Source organism: Narcine bancroftii, chromosome 11 (genome assembly GCF_036971445.1).
Source record: "Narcine bancroftii isolate sNarBan1 chromosome 11, sNarBan1.hap1, whole genome shotgun sequence".
Lineage (NCBI taxonomy): Eukaryota > Metazoa > Chordata > Chondrichthyes > Torpediniformes > Narcinidae > Narcine > Narcine bancroftii.
The window spans coordinates 19,311,863-19,325,982 of record NC_091479.1 but is presented as its reverse complement, the minus strand read 5'-3'; positions in this window follow the sequence as shown (position 1 = coordinate 19,325,982).

The window sequence follows — 14,120 nt, the reverse complement described above, 5'->3', positions numbered from 1 at the left end:
TAGTCTTTTATAGTTAATAAAAGCCCTGGTTTGGATCAACAAGTCTTTGGTTCTTTCGACGCGCACTACAAGCGCGCCCTCTCGCCTTCCCCGTTTAGGAAGGGCTTGTCACCCTCCTATTGCTGGACAATGGTGAAAAATGGTCTGTATATCTGAGGACCTCTGCATGAGCCAGTACACTAAGACTTGACTTTCAACTAGTTGGAGTAGAATTGGCATGTCTTAAATACTCTCTTGAATTTCTTTGTGTGTGCTGTGGAATGTATATTGGAAACTGGAGTGCCCAGGAACTCGGCTGCAATTCATGTCAAGCCCAGCTAAGTCTATCAAGAGCACCGACCTCCCAACATTGAAGGACATTTCTGTGAAACTCTGCCTCAAAAAGGCAGCCAATATCAAAAAGGATCCCTGTCACCCTGATCACAACCTCTTCTCGCTGTTCTCTCTGGGCTGAGGCTGCAGAAACCTGAAGTCCAGCACCTCCATGTTCAAGAACAGTCTTTTTTTCCCCACAGCTCTCAGGCTCATCAACCTCCCTGCGCCACCCTAACCCTCACCATAAGCTACTTTGGGATTACCTGAAGATCTTTCTTTTTAAAATATTTTTAAAAATATGATAGAGATAAATAATACATGTATATATTGTTTAGATATTAATTATACAGCTTTTATATAATGCAATACAAAATGAGTTGTATTTCATTTATCATTATCTTATAATTCTTGAAAAGCGTTAAACATCCTCATAAGAATTGCACCTCCTATATTGAGATATATTGTGTGATTATCTAAATAGGTCAATGTCTTCTAGTAGTAGAAATAAACAAAGAAAAAAGAAAAGAAGGAAAAGTTCCACTAATTAACCCCTCCCATTTAACACGGTCACCAGCAAATGAATTGTAAAGAATCGAGTATCAGTTCTCGGATGTCAGATGGAAAACCCCAGAGCACCCCTGCCTGAGTAACCAAATTATGATCATTGTCTTTGGATGGGCCCCATAAAGGGATCACCTAAAGATCTGTTTGGACTTTTGAAATGACACTTTTTTCTTGTGCTAACTGCAGCTCGAATAATCATTTTGTAATTATTACTTTTTCTGCCTTGTCACTTTATAGTTGGTGCACCTTGTGTAGCTGTGTGGATGTAGCAAGCCAGAATTTCACTGCATCTGGAATTTGTTTTTGTGTATATGACAAAGTCTCATCTCAGAAAGTGAAACAGTTAACGTTTCAAGGCTGGATTCCTTCATCAGAACTGAAAAAGAGAAATATTTGCTCTATGATAATGAGTTTATTGTCATATATATTGTACAATGTACATATGCACCAAAATTATTTCTTACTGCAGCCAAGGTCAGGATCACAGCTCACATGTCAATGTGGAGCAACTGCACGATGCGGACAAATGTTTTCTGGCAGCCAAACTTGAGGAGGATATTCCACACTTCCTCCTGACTGCTGGAGGTAGAGGTTGCAGTGATGAAGGCAGCGACATGTTGTTCCTGGTTCTATCCGTGGTATTTTCTTGGTGTGGTCGCACAGTGAAGGTCCTGTCAACCATGCCTCTAAATGGATGGAATCCACACAAATTTGGGGAGCCATCCTGGGAGGAGACCTTGCTATGGATTTCTAAGGAAACCTATGGTGTTATCACAGGTGGACATGAAAACTTTGAAGGAGGTCTGATTACCATGTCTCTAAAGGTTATCTGGTATTATTTCCTCCTCCCATAGGTGGAGGATGGGATTGTGATTTTGGACTTTAGGAATACTGTTTGACTCTGATACCTAGTTTTTTTTTGGTTGGGATTTAGATTTGGATTTATTTATTGTTGTCATGTGTACTGAGGTACAATGATAAATTTACCTTTGTGAATCATTCAAAGTCGAGCAGTCATCACACTTCAAAACATCTTACAAAAAAAAAGAAAGTCCTTTGGGAACAGTGAACACCAACTCCTCTACAACCCCCAATATTCAAGGCCTGCTCACTTTTAATCTGTTAGGAGTGGCAGCAGAGACTGCTGGGATAGAGAGCTGTGGGATGGATTCAGAGGAAAATGTGCAAAGGAGACTTTTGATGAGATGTTCTAGGAGGTGCTGCTGAGTGCCTTTCTGTTCTGGTTACGCTTAGTGGGCCGGGGCTGATTGGTCGTGAGTTGAAGATTTAGAATGTGCTGGCGCATTCTTTAGCCAGTGGCTAAAGAACCAGCCTTGTACTCACCCAGTTCTGTAACCACTACATTACTGAGTCCTTATTCTGATGGTCTCACTAAAGTGTTCCTTGGTAATTTACTGGGCAGGTGATGCTTGCCTTCATCAGACAAGCACAAAATTGGGACATGATGTTCTAGTTTACAAAGCATTGGTTAGGCTGAGCTTGGAGTGTAGTTCTGGATTCTGCACTGTAGATTGTGCTGGAGAGAGTGCAAAGGACACTTTCCAGGCTATTTCCTGGATTGGAGGGCTTTCTCAAGGAGAGATTGGAGACACTGGACTTAATTTCCCTAGAGCAAAGGAGGCTGAGTGTTGACTTCATAGAGGTACAGGCAGGATAGATAGTAAGAGCTTTTTCATTCCAAAGCAGACGTAGGTTTAGGTTGAGGAGGAGGACATTTAATGATCAGAGTGGAATGTTGTTTCACACAGAATATGGATGATATGTGAAATATACAGTTGAGGAGGTGGTAGAGGCAGATACAATCACATCATTTAACAGGCATCCAGACAAGAACTTGAATGGTCAAGGCAGAGAAGGCTACAGACCGAAGTGTGGCAAATATGATCACCTGGACAGGTGTTATTGTCAGAACGGACATCGTTTGCGACATGCTGACTTTGAACCCCAACCTGCAGCATTGTGACCTGGCAACCACAAGGAGGCCAAAACCTCCCTACCCTGTCCACACACAACAATAAAAGCAACAGCTCCAAATTACTAATGTCAGCTCTCACCTGAACTGCTCAATATGGCTTCCTTAAACATAGAATGTGTTATGGTTCACAACAAATTTCCTTAACTCACTGGGTAAAATTACATATTACGAGACAGGAAATGTTTTTTAACGCTTAACACTTTCACTGACACCACACACAGCACAGGATGGAAATGAAGCACTTCTTTTTCTGACAACATTGTGAATTGAGGCGCACTGAAATAGTTTCAAGCAATCTCTTTCTCAAGTAAAGTGTCAATCAGCTGCGATGTGAATGACATTCCAAGCAAACTGTCCACACATCAAATCAAAAAGATGGTTTTTCAGCCAGGGCCCAAGGGTTTCCACAGGGTGTTCAAATTGGCTTTGCAACCATCAAAATACCAGCTCTACCCCAAGTATCCTTTCAAGCCAGAGTAAATTAATAAAAAGTAATATACAACTTTGCTCTCCATGTACAAGCCATGCAGGTGAAAGCCTGTTTCCTTTCTTTAACCCACAATAGACATTAACCTGAACCTACATATACAGTACATGTCCTGAACACAGAATATACATCTCCCAATCTTCTCGCTGGCCCTCCACTCTGCGTTGGATCACCTAGACACAGTTCGGCATTCAACACCATCATATCGGCTAAAGGACCTGAGACTGTCCGTTCCTCTGTAATTGGATCCTTGATTTCCTAATTGGCAAACCCTAATCAGTGGGTCAGCAACATCACCCCCTCCTCACTGTCCACACCCCAAAGGCTACACACTTATTCCCCTACTCTATATCAAGCCAGGTATGGTACTGATGCGGCTGAGGAGTTCACATATACTGGATAGATTGCTTCCAGGCCAACCTGAATGCAACCAGAGATGTCTTCCACACCGATGAACTCAGGAAGTTCGCACTCATTTCGAGGGTAGGAATGAAAGGGTATGTGGTCATCAGGGACTGCTCTACATATGACGCTGCTATCAAGGCATTGAAGGCTTGGTACCTGAAGTCGCAAAACGAGGTCCTATCGAGGCACTGATTCGCTCTACGCCGCAGCGGCCAGGAGAGACCATCAATGATTACCTGCTGGATCTGTGGACATTTGCCAAGAAGTGCAGGTACAAAGCAGATACAGGCCGCATTCGTAAGCAAGAACAAGTCCGGGACACTAGTCGCAGGGGTCTGCTTGAGCTAAGTAAGGCAGCGACTGCGGGATTTGGCTAGCCACGTCAAGCTGACCAAATCATTGGAACAGGCCAAGCTTAAGAACGATGACCTTGAAGCCAGTGAGCTCGTTCACCCAGTGACCCCTTCCAAGGACTGGCTGTTCCCACTACCCCTGCCCTAACGGCTGCTGCTTCCCGTGCTAGGGAGTGCTTTTTCTGCGGCAACAACCAGCATCCCCGATCCTGTTGCCTGGCAAAAGACTCAGTATGTTCCAACTGTGGCAAGAAAGGGCATTGGGCGAGGGTTTGTCGGCAATGTTAGGCCCAGGGACGTCCATGTGATAGTGGAGATTCTATCACCAATGTGTATATGTACATATGTACAGATGGTCGTGTAGGATGACTGTGATTGGCTGAGAGTGTAACCACACCTACTGGCAGGTCTTAAAGGATTGCTCCTAGCCAGACCAGGTCTTTCTGGACTGGTCGACCTACTTGTGATGTGCTCCAGTCTTTTAGATAATAAGTCTTTGGTTCTTTCAACGCGCATTACAGTCCACAACCTGCACAGCTTCTGGATCCGATTCCAGCCCAAGCCGTCTGCCCCAAATTTACCGGAACCCACTTGTTGCGCGACATGCTGACAGGGGGGGGGGGGGTGGTGGCGGCAATGAGGAAACGGCGCAAAAAGGCTTGGCGGCCATCTTGCCGTGCCATGAGGTCGATGCCATCTTGCTCATGCAGGCCAACCCAGGACAGTGGGGGCCACTCAAGTGAGGAGCATGGAGTCTCCGGGGACCTAGCCTTGATGGTCCTATATCAGGACAGATCTCATGAGCTCAGCAACTGTGAAGGTAAACAGACATTCCACTGCCTGATCAACACGGGCTCTACTGAAAGCTTCATAGACTCACGGACCGTGCAAAAATACAACCTGAAGATGTATCTTTCCAATTACTGCATATTCCTCGCGTCTCATTCACATTCTACACTGTTCAACAACATTGTATAGTGCATCTGTCATTTGAAGTGGGCGGTGGGGGGGGAAATTCTGTAAATTTCGCTTGTATACACTTGATGTGCTCCGTCCAGGTGTGGTTGGGTTTGGGTTTCCTGTGTCTCCTTGGAGTATTCTGGTCCCCTCCTCCCTGTAACGGTTCAGAACGGAGGACCTCTAAAATCAGAACCCACATGCAGCCTCTCCACACTGAATATCAAACCCCCTCCTCTCTTCCTGAATCTGTCCTCACTGCAAACCCATTTCTACCAAGAGCAGGAAGTGCAGTACAGCAGACTGAGATTTTATAAAGTCTTGAGACACAACGTCTGCTCGACAAAGGTATCGAACCTAGCACCAGCCCGTGGAGAGCGTGGTAAAAGGGGAAAACAAGTCCAGGCTAGCAATTGACTATATCCAAACTATTAATCAGTACACACTCCTGGACGCATACCCCTCCCTCGAATTTCGGACATGATATTGCGCAGTATATGGCATTTTAGGCTAACAGTTGTATCTATCAATTCTGGTGGGTCACTTTCGGTATTACTAATGGTGGGGGGGGGGGGGTTTCTATCTCCTAGAGGCAGATGGACAGAATGGAGGACAAGTATGGTTGAAGGCTACCTTCCCCTACCCTGATAATGTCACTATCTGTGGCCACACCTTGGAAGACCGTGACGCCATGTGGAGTTTTCTCCACATGGTAAAAGCCCTGAACCTCACTTATAACTGACAAATGCGTGTTTTGGACTAAATGTATGGCTATCCTTGGCTACGTGACGGAGAATAGCATAATTGGCCCTGATCTTGATAGGATGTGACCCCTGTTAGAACTCCCCATTCCCAGGACCACAAAGGCTTTGAGGATATGCCTGGGGTTTTTATCATACTACGCCTGCTGATACAGTTCTCCCTCTCATAAAAGCCACTAATTTCCCCCTCTTGGCTGAAGCCCTAACGACCTCCGGAACCACATTGCCATGCTGCTATGTACGCGGTGGACAAGAATGTGCCTTTCCAAGTGGAAAGCGACGCTTCAGACATAGCCCTGGCCGCTACCCTCAACCAGCCAGGTAGGCCAGTTGCATTTCTTTTTGTGGACATTAGAAGGCCAAGAGCTCCGGAACCCATTGATGGAAAAGGAGGCTGAAGCCATTGTAGAAGCCGTAAAGCACTGGAGGCACCAGCTGGCTGGTAGAAGACTTGCGCTCGGTCGCTTTTCTTGTTTAATAATGACAAGAGGGGAAAAATCAAGAATGACAAGATTGCTAGGTGGAGGATCGAGCTCTCCACCTACAATTATAACATTGCCTATCAGCCAGGAGCTCTTTATGACCTTCCAGATGCCTTATCCAGAGGAAGCTGTGCCTGTGCAAACACTGGTCAACTGAGGTCTATGCATAATGAGCTCTGCCATCCAGGGGTCACGCAGAGTGCAAACTGCACTTCTACCGCTCCGCCAAGGTGCACCTGATCAAGTCATCCAGGCCCTTTGAATGGTTCAGTGTTGATTTTAAGGGGCTCCTCCCCTCCGTGAACAGCAATACCTTCTTCCTTTCTATCATTGATTAGTACTCCTGCTTCCCGTTCACCATTTGTTAGTCATGAAGGCCCTAGACTCCATTTTCACCCTGTTTGGGTATCCTAGCTATATTCATAGTGACCGGGGCTCATCCTTCATGAATGATGAGCTATGTCAGTACCTGCTGATGAGGGGTATCACGTCCAGCAGGACTACTAGCTACAACTGCCAGGGGAACGGGCAGATTGAAAAGGAGAACGCCAAGTTCTGGAAGGCTATCAAACTGGCCTTGAAGTCAAAAGGCCTTTCAGACTCCTGCTGGCAGGAGGTCCTCCCCACGGCACTCCATTCCTATGTACTGCGACCAATGCTACTCCTTACGAGCTCCTATTCAATTTCAAAAGAAGGTCAGCATCGGGAATTACTCTCCCAGTCTGGCTCACCTCTCCTGGTCCAGTCCTTCTCAGGAGTCACGTGAGGAGAAGCAAGACCGACCCCCTGGTGGAAAGTGTGAGGCTACTCCATGTCAATCCCATGTACACCTATGTGGAGTACCCGGATGGCAGGGAGGACACCATCTCCATCAGGGACCTGGCACCTGCTGGAATAGAGGATTCATTGCCTCAGGTGCCCTGCGAGCCAAGTGGAAAGCGACGCTTCAGACATAGCCCTGGCCGCTACCCTCAACCAGCCGGGTAGGCTCATTCTCGCCACCCCCAGTCAGGGCCTCAGGGATCAGGTTCAGGAGGAAAGTGCATCACCCTCCAACTTTGAGCCGGAGACCCAGCCCGCCTCTCCTCCCTCACAAGGGACCAAGGAGTCCAAGGCCCCCTTGGTGCTAAGGCGCTCCACCAGGATCTCCAGTACTCTGGACCGGTTAAATCTGTAAATTACTATATAGTTTTTAACCAATTTTTTCTGAACCCCTGTTCTCTGTCTTCATTCACAAACTCTAAATTCTACAGGATGGGGTGAATGCATTGAACTGAGATTCACTGGTTGTGTGTTGTGGGGATGGTTGGCCCCACCTCCCAGCTCCACCCCCATCTGCTCACAATAACCCTGGTTTCCCGCCTAAACCCTTCTGAAGACTACTGTGAAACCCTACCCTTAGTTATAAGCTAATAAAAGCCTTTGTTGTGATAACTTTTATTCACGCTATACCCATATGTTCTTTGAAAGCAGCAGAATGGGTTCGTCACCTCCCCATCTCTCCACCTGCCTCTCCATCTATGGAAGAGTTAACAGGTCATTGGCCTCATTAAGCACCAGAATCCTCAAAACCAGAGTGGAAGCCAGTCACTGTCAATCTCGAGGGCCTACCAAAGAAGCAGAGGTGTGTACTGCCTCTTAAACACTCCACCTGCCTGCCATCAGTAACTTCCTGCCCAGTAATGGAGTTGTCTGCAGGGCCCACTTGTTGTTCATTGGCTGTCTGACAACCCAGAAAGCTGTCACCCTTCACCTAAAGAGATGGCAGGGATGTGAGCTCGCATTCCACATTAGGAAATGAATCAGGCTGAAGACCTGTCCAAGCTGTTCTGATGAGGACCAGCGCATTTGGCATCCAAGGGGTTGTTGTAAAGCTTGCAGCAAATAGGTTTCAAAGGGCCCCTCCCCCCTCCACTGTTAATCTGCTCAGGCAAAAGAAAAATGCTGTAAATTTGAAATCGTTTTTACTTAGAACAACCTTTACCCTCTCTCACACCATTTCATTAGCTACTCTTGTGCTCTGGACATCCTCACTGAGGGAAGATGGTGAGTCTCAACACCCTACCCAACTCCTCCCACATTGCTGAGCCACAAGAACCTTGAAATGGTGAGAGGGCCAACCTCGACTTAGATCAGCCAATACACAAAAGTGTTGGAGAAACTCAGCAGGTCATGCAGCATCTATAGCAGTGGTTCCCAATCTTTTTATGCCCTGCACCCCTAAAATTTTTTTAATATGTTCTTGCATCCCTTAAAGTAATAATTTATTTAAAAATAAAGGTGAAGGTGACCAAAACAAATTTGTATAATCAATTTTTAATACTATGTAAACAAAAATGAAACATATGGAAAAGAAAAAATATTACAACAAATTAAAAGTTGCATAAACACTACAAAAAAATTAAATTTTCATCCATGCATGAAATTTCTTAAAAAAATTAAAGAACAAATGTTCATAAGCCAATTTAAATGTAATGACTTTTTTGTTCCTTTTTATTGTTTAAAAGTTTTTCAAAGCGTAGCACTTTGTTGCTGATAGCAATCCGCATGTCTGCTGGGCACCCAAGCGATTTCTAGATTTTGTCTTGATTGACAAAAGGGCACTAAATCCAGACTCGCATAAGTATGTCGTCGCGAATGGGATGAGCACAGTTAGTGCTTTTTCACAAAGTCTTGGAACCATGTCCACTGCCGAACACCAATATTGTTCCAAAGTTTTGCTTTCAAACTGCATTTCCAGAACACGACTTGTGCGCAGTTCAATAAGATCTTCCTTCAGCTCTTCATCACCCGACACATTATCCAAATTGAAGGAGTAGGGATTTATGAAAAAAACCTGAAATGTTATCTTGCATCCCCTGGAATGAGAGAGAGAGAGATAGGGAACATGTTAAACAGAATCTGGAGAAGTCGATGTTGTTGGAATTCATTTGGAGTGTGCCCAGTCACAATATTAGATGTTGTTCCTCCAATTTGAGGGTACCCTCGGTTTGGCTGTGCATAGACATGTCGGTGTGGGAACAGTGTGCAGAATTAAAATAGTTAGCCTCTGAGAGGTCCTTGTTATTCCAGCTGCCAGAGCGAAGATGCTTAATGAAGCAATCTCCTCGTCTGCGTCCTGTCTTTCCGATGTAGAGAAAGTCACAACGTGAGCTCCCAGTACACACGATTCCTTCAGATTCATATGTAAGTGATGCTATTTCATCTGGAAGGAATATTTGGGGCCCCGAATGATGGTGAGGTAGGAGGTGCGGGTGTAAGTGTACCATTGTGCCCCTGTGTGGTTGCCTCCAACCAATTTCAGACACGAGTTTTCAGTTCTAGTATTGTGTCGACTCCTTCGTAGCTGTGGGCTGCTCCAGCTGTCATTCACCAACAGATGGGAACCCCGGGGTCTCAGAATGTCACTCAGCCTGGTGAGACTGGTTAACCATCCAGCCAAAGCAGTTGCTTTTTTGTGTGAAGTAGGCACAATGTAAACTTGGCAATCTGTATTTGGCACCAGAACACAAATGACCCATAAGTTTAAACACACAGGAATTGCAGATGCTGGAATCTAGAGGAATTCAGTGGGTCGTGCAGCATTGGTGGGAGAGAAAGGATGGGCAACATTTTGGGCCAGAACTCTTCAACGACATTGGATTTTGATGAAGGTATTCTAGCCCGAAATATTAACCATTCTTTTTCTTCCACGGATGCTGGTTGATTCACTGAGTTCCTCCAAACACCCCACATTAACTCAATCCTTGTTCCATCTCATGTCACAAACAATATGATTCATTTTTAATTTACCATCTCCTTGAATCAAGGAGTGGGGCAGTCAGTACATCTAAGTGAGTAATGTTGCATCTTGAGAATAGATTGAGAAATCAGACAACAGCAGTTTTAAATCCAGCTTTCTTCATTTTCAATAATCATTTCAATAATAAACTATTGCAGTTGTATCTTTTTCCTTTCAATCAATGACTTGATATCCTCATTTGAGAAGATTTTTGTTGAGTTGAAAATCAACACCAGTTTATTGCATTAATGAAGCAGTCTCCTAGTCTGCATCCTGTCTTTCCGATATAGAGAAAGTCACAACGTGAGCTCTCAGTACATGACTCCTTCAGATTCATATGTAAGTGATGCTTCTTCTTCCCCCCTTCCCCCTCCCCCACCTTTATATTCAGGTGCCTGCCTGTTTTTCCCTCTCATTCCCAATGAAGGGCCCAGGGCCTAAAAGTTTGTTCCCTTTTCTTCCTATGGATGCTGGGTTACCTGTTACATTTTTTTCCCCCAGCATACTTGTGGATTGGTTAGTTATTATTCCTGTTCCCACCTCCTCTTTTCCAGAGATGAGACAAATTGAAATTTCCAGTCTGTACTGTTGATTTTAACAGACAGCAACTTATCTTTTACCTTTAGGATGCAGAATATTGTACATCATAGTGCACTGAATAATACATAAATCTTGAAGGTGCCTGAAAAAATACCGTGATTTCGCATTACCAGGAATTAAGTATAAAGTTTGGAGTTTTGGTACTTTACGGTGGTTTTCGTGGCTTGAGTGTTCCTTTTTTCCCGAAATCAGGAAAACAGCAGCCTCAGCAAAATTTGTGTCCGGCTGCCCGTAACTAACTGTGGAGCATGTCTCATACCCATTGACTCGTTTCCTGAAGTCACTGGTGGTGGGGGGGTTTCACTGCTCCAAGCATCGAACAGCTGTCTGCATGTTTTCATTTTCACTGCATGAAAATAATCAGACAAAGTGTTCTTGTTAGTGCCTAATTGCACAAGGAGTTCTCAACTTCAGTCAGGAGACTGTAAATAGAGGTGAGATGTTTCCCACATAAGGGGGCGGGAAACTGGGTTGCTATTTCTTGTCAGATGAATGGCCACAGGGCAGTGAAGACCTTGGAACAAGAGGGCAGTGATGGATTTAATTAATTGTAGTTGAAGCAGCTGGTACAGCAGGATACAAGGCCGGAAACACGCTGCTCCTCCACCTGCTTGGATATATTTTTGGGCAATGCTTTACTCGCACACAAAATAAATGGCTGCTGTAATCTGTATGGATTTCCTCACTCCCTCACCCTTACCCCTGCTCTCTGACTGCCCCCCTCCCCCCAACCTTCTCCACAATTGTCCTGTGAAGCACCAAGGAGTGTTTCAGATGAAAGTAAAGGTAGTTTGGCTTGGGAAGGGAAATAATGGAATAAATTATGTTGGTGGTGTAGACTGATGAAAATTAAATTTGTTTGGATGCTGCAGTTGTGCTTTTTAATTCTTCTTGGGTTATTTTCTTGCATATAACCTAGTTTGTGTGACCCAACCAAGTAATTATTATGGTTTTGCTATGCCAATTGGCAGTCGGTTTTCACACAGCAAGGCTCCATCGACAGAAGATTAGCAATGATCAGATCATGTGTGTGATTACTTCTTGTCATGTGGGTTTAGGGCTGTTGGGTGGTCTACTCCTAAGCAAACTGGGATTGTAAATATATATGCTATTCTCATGTAATAAAACAAAGATATAATATTACAGAAAATTGCCTTTAGCCATTAGCATTTGCTTTCCCAAATTCCCTTACGATCAGAAAATGAGAAGGAAAGGAGTTTCCCTATGGATTCAACTCCAGTGCTTCTGCAGCCACACAAGACTCCAGTTCAATTGAAACCATCAGCAATCCGAGCCCAGATCCAAACCTGGAAGCCATGGCCCTTCGAGAGCCCTCCTTGTCCTCCACACGCTCTTGAATCCTGGTTTCAATGTCTGGTTCTCGTGACCCACTCTCCAGCAGCCTGCAGCCTGGTGTGAGTCCTTTGACCTCAAGTTGCCAGCAGGCCGCATCCTGTGTGGGTTCCTCACTTGCCATTCGCCAACAGTTCACGGCCTCTGTGTGTCCTTCAGCCTCCGAGTCCTTTGCTGGTCCACCACCATGGTCACTGTCATAAGGGGCCACCTGCTCTGTTTCATTGTGGGGAAGTGCTGTGTCTCTACTCCTGTTCTCCTCACGGCACCAATGACATCACTATTGTTCGAGTGACTTCAGCAGCATTGCCATTTTTTTTAATTGGAAAGGTGAACACTATCTTTGTTTAACTCCTATATCCATCACAACACAGGAGATCAACTCTCAAACAATTGCACGACTCCAAATCCTCCACCAATATCCTTTCAGCCTATTGACCTTGCAAGCCTATCAGTCCTCCTGATTCTTCTACCTGGGATAATTTCCTGTGCCAATCGGCATCCAATAAGATCAGGCATGATCACATAGAACGGTGATGGAGGCTTGAAGGACTGAATGAGCCACTCCTGCACCAATGTTCTATGATTTTATGTCTTTGCAAGTGGGAGGAAACCAGAGGACCCTCAGGCAACCCATGGGCTCACAGGGAGAATGATCAGACTCCACATAAGTGCGAGAAGTCTGAATTGATCTGTTTTACTGGAGCTAGTGCTGGTTAGACCACAACATTGAGTGGCATGGTTAGCCCAACACTATTACTGATCCAGCGACCCTGGTTCAAACCCTATTCTGTCTGTAAGAAGTTTGTACATTGTACATTTGTCCCGTGAATTCTGCGGATTTTCCCTGGGTGCTCTGGTTTCCCTCCCTCCCACTCACCCTCCAAAACATACAGGGTTGGAGGTTAATTGGATGTAATTGGGCGGCATGGGTTTCAATGCCTGGAATCGGTTTCTACTGTGTTGCAAATAATTTTAAAAAAATTTAAGAAACCATATAGGTTTTGAAAACATTTGACTTAGTTCATCAATTATCATTGATCTGAGCCATGCTGACAATTATCATCTTGCCTTTCTTTTTTCTTCTCTTTCTTTGGCTTGGCTTCGCGGACGAAGATTTATGGAGGGGGTAAATGTCCACGTCAGCTGCAGGCTCGTTTGTGGCTGACAAGTCCGATGCGGGACAGGCAGACACGGTTGCAGCGGTTGCAGGGGAAAATTAGTTGGTTGGGGTTGGGTGTTGTGTTTTTCCTCCTTTGTCTTTTGTCAGTGAGGTGGGCTCTGCGGTCTTCTTCAAAGCAGGTTGCTGCCCGCCGAACTGTGAGGCGCCAAGATGCACAGTTTGAGGCGAGATCAGCCCACTGGCGGTGGTCAATGTGGCAGGCACCAAGAGATTTCTTTAGGCAGTCCTTGTACCTCTTCTTTGGTGCACATCTGTCACGGTGGCCAGTGGAGAGCTCGCCATATAACATGATCTTGGGAAGGTGATGGTCCTCCATTCTGGAGACGTGACCCACCCAGCGCAGCTGGATCTTCAGCAGCGTGGACTCGATGCTGTTGGCCTCTGCCATCTCGAGTACTTCGACGTTAGGGATGAAGGCGCTCCAATGAATGTTGAGGATGGAGAGGAGACCATGCTGGTGGAAGCGTTCTAGGAGCCGTAGGTGATGCCGGTGGAGGACCCATGATTCGGAGCCGAACAGGAGTGTGGGTATGACAATGGCTCTGTATATGCTTATCTTTGTGAGGTTTTTCAGTTGGTTGTTTTTCCAGACTCTTTTGTGTAGTCTTCCAAAGGAGCTATTTGCCTTGGCGAGTGTTGTCTATCTCATTGTCGATCCTTGCATCTGATGAAATGGTGCAGCCGAGATAGGTAAACTGGTTGACTGTTTTGAGTTTTGTGTGCCCGATGGAGATGTGCGGGGGCTAGTAGTCATGGTGGGGAGCTGGCTGATGGAGGACCTCAGTTTTCTTCAGGCTGACTTCCAGGCCAAAGATTTTGGCAGTTTCCGCAAAACAGGACGTCAAGCGCTGAAGAGCTGGCTCTGAATGGGCAACTAAAGCGG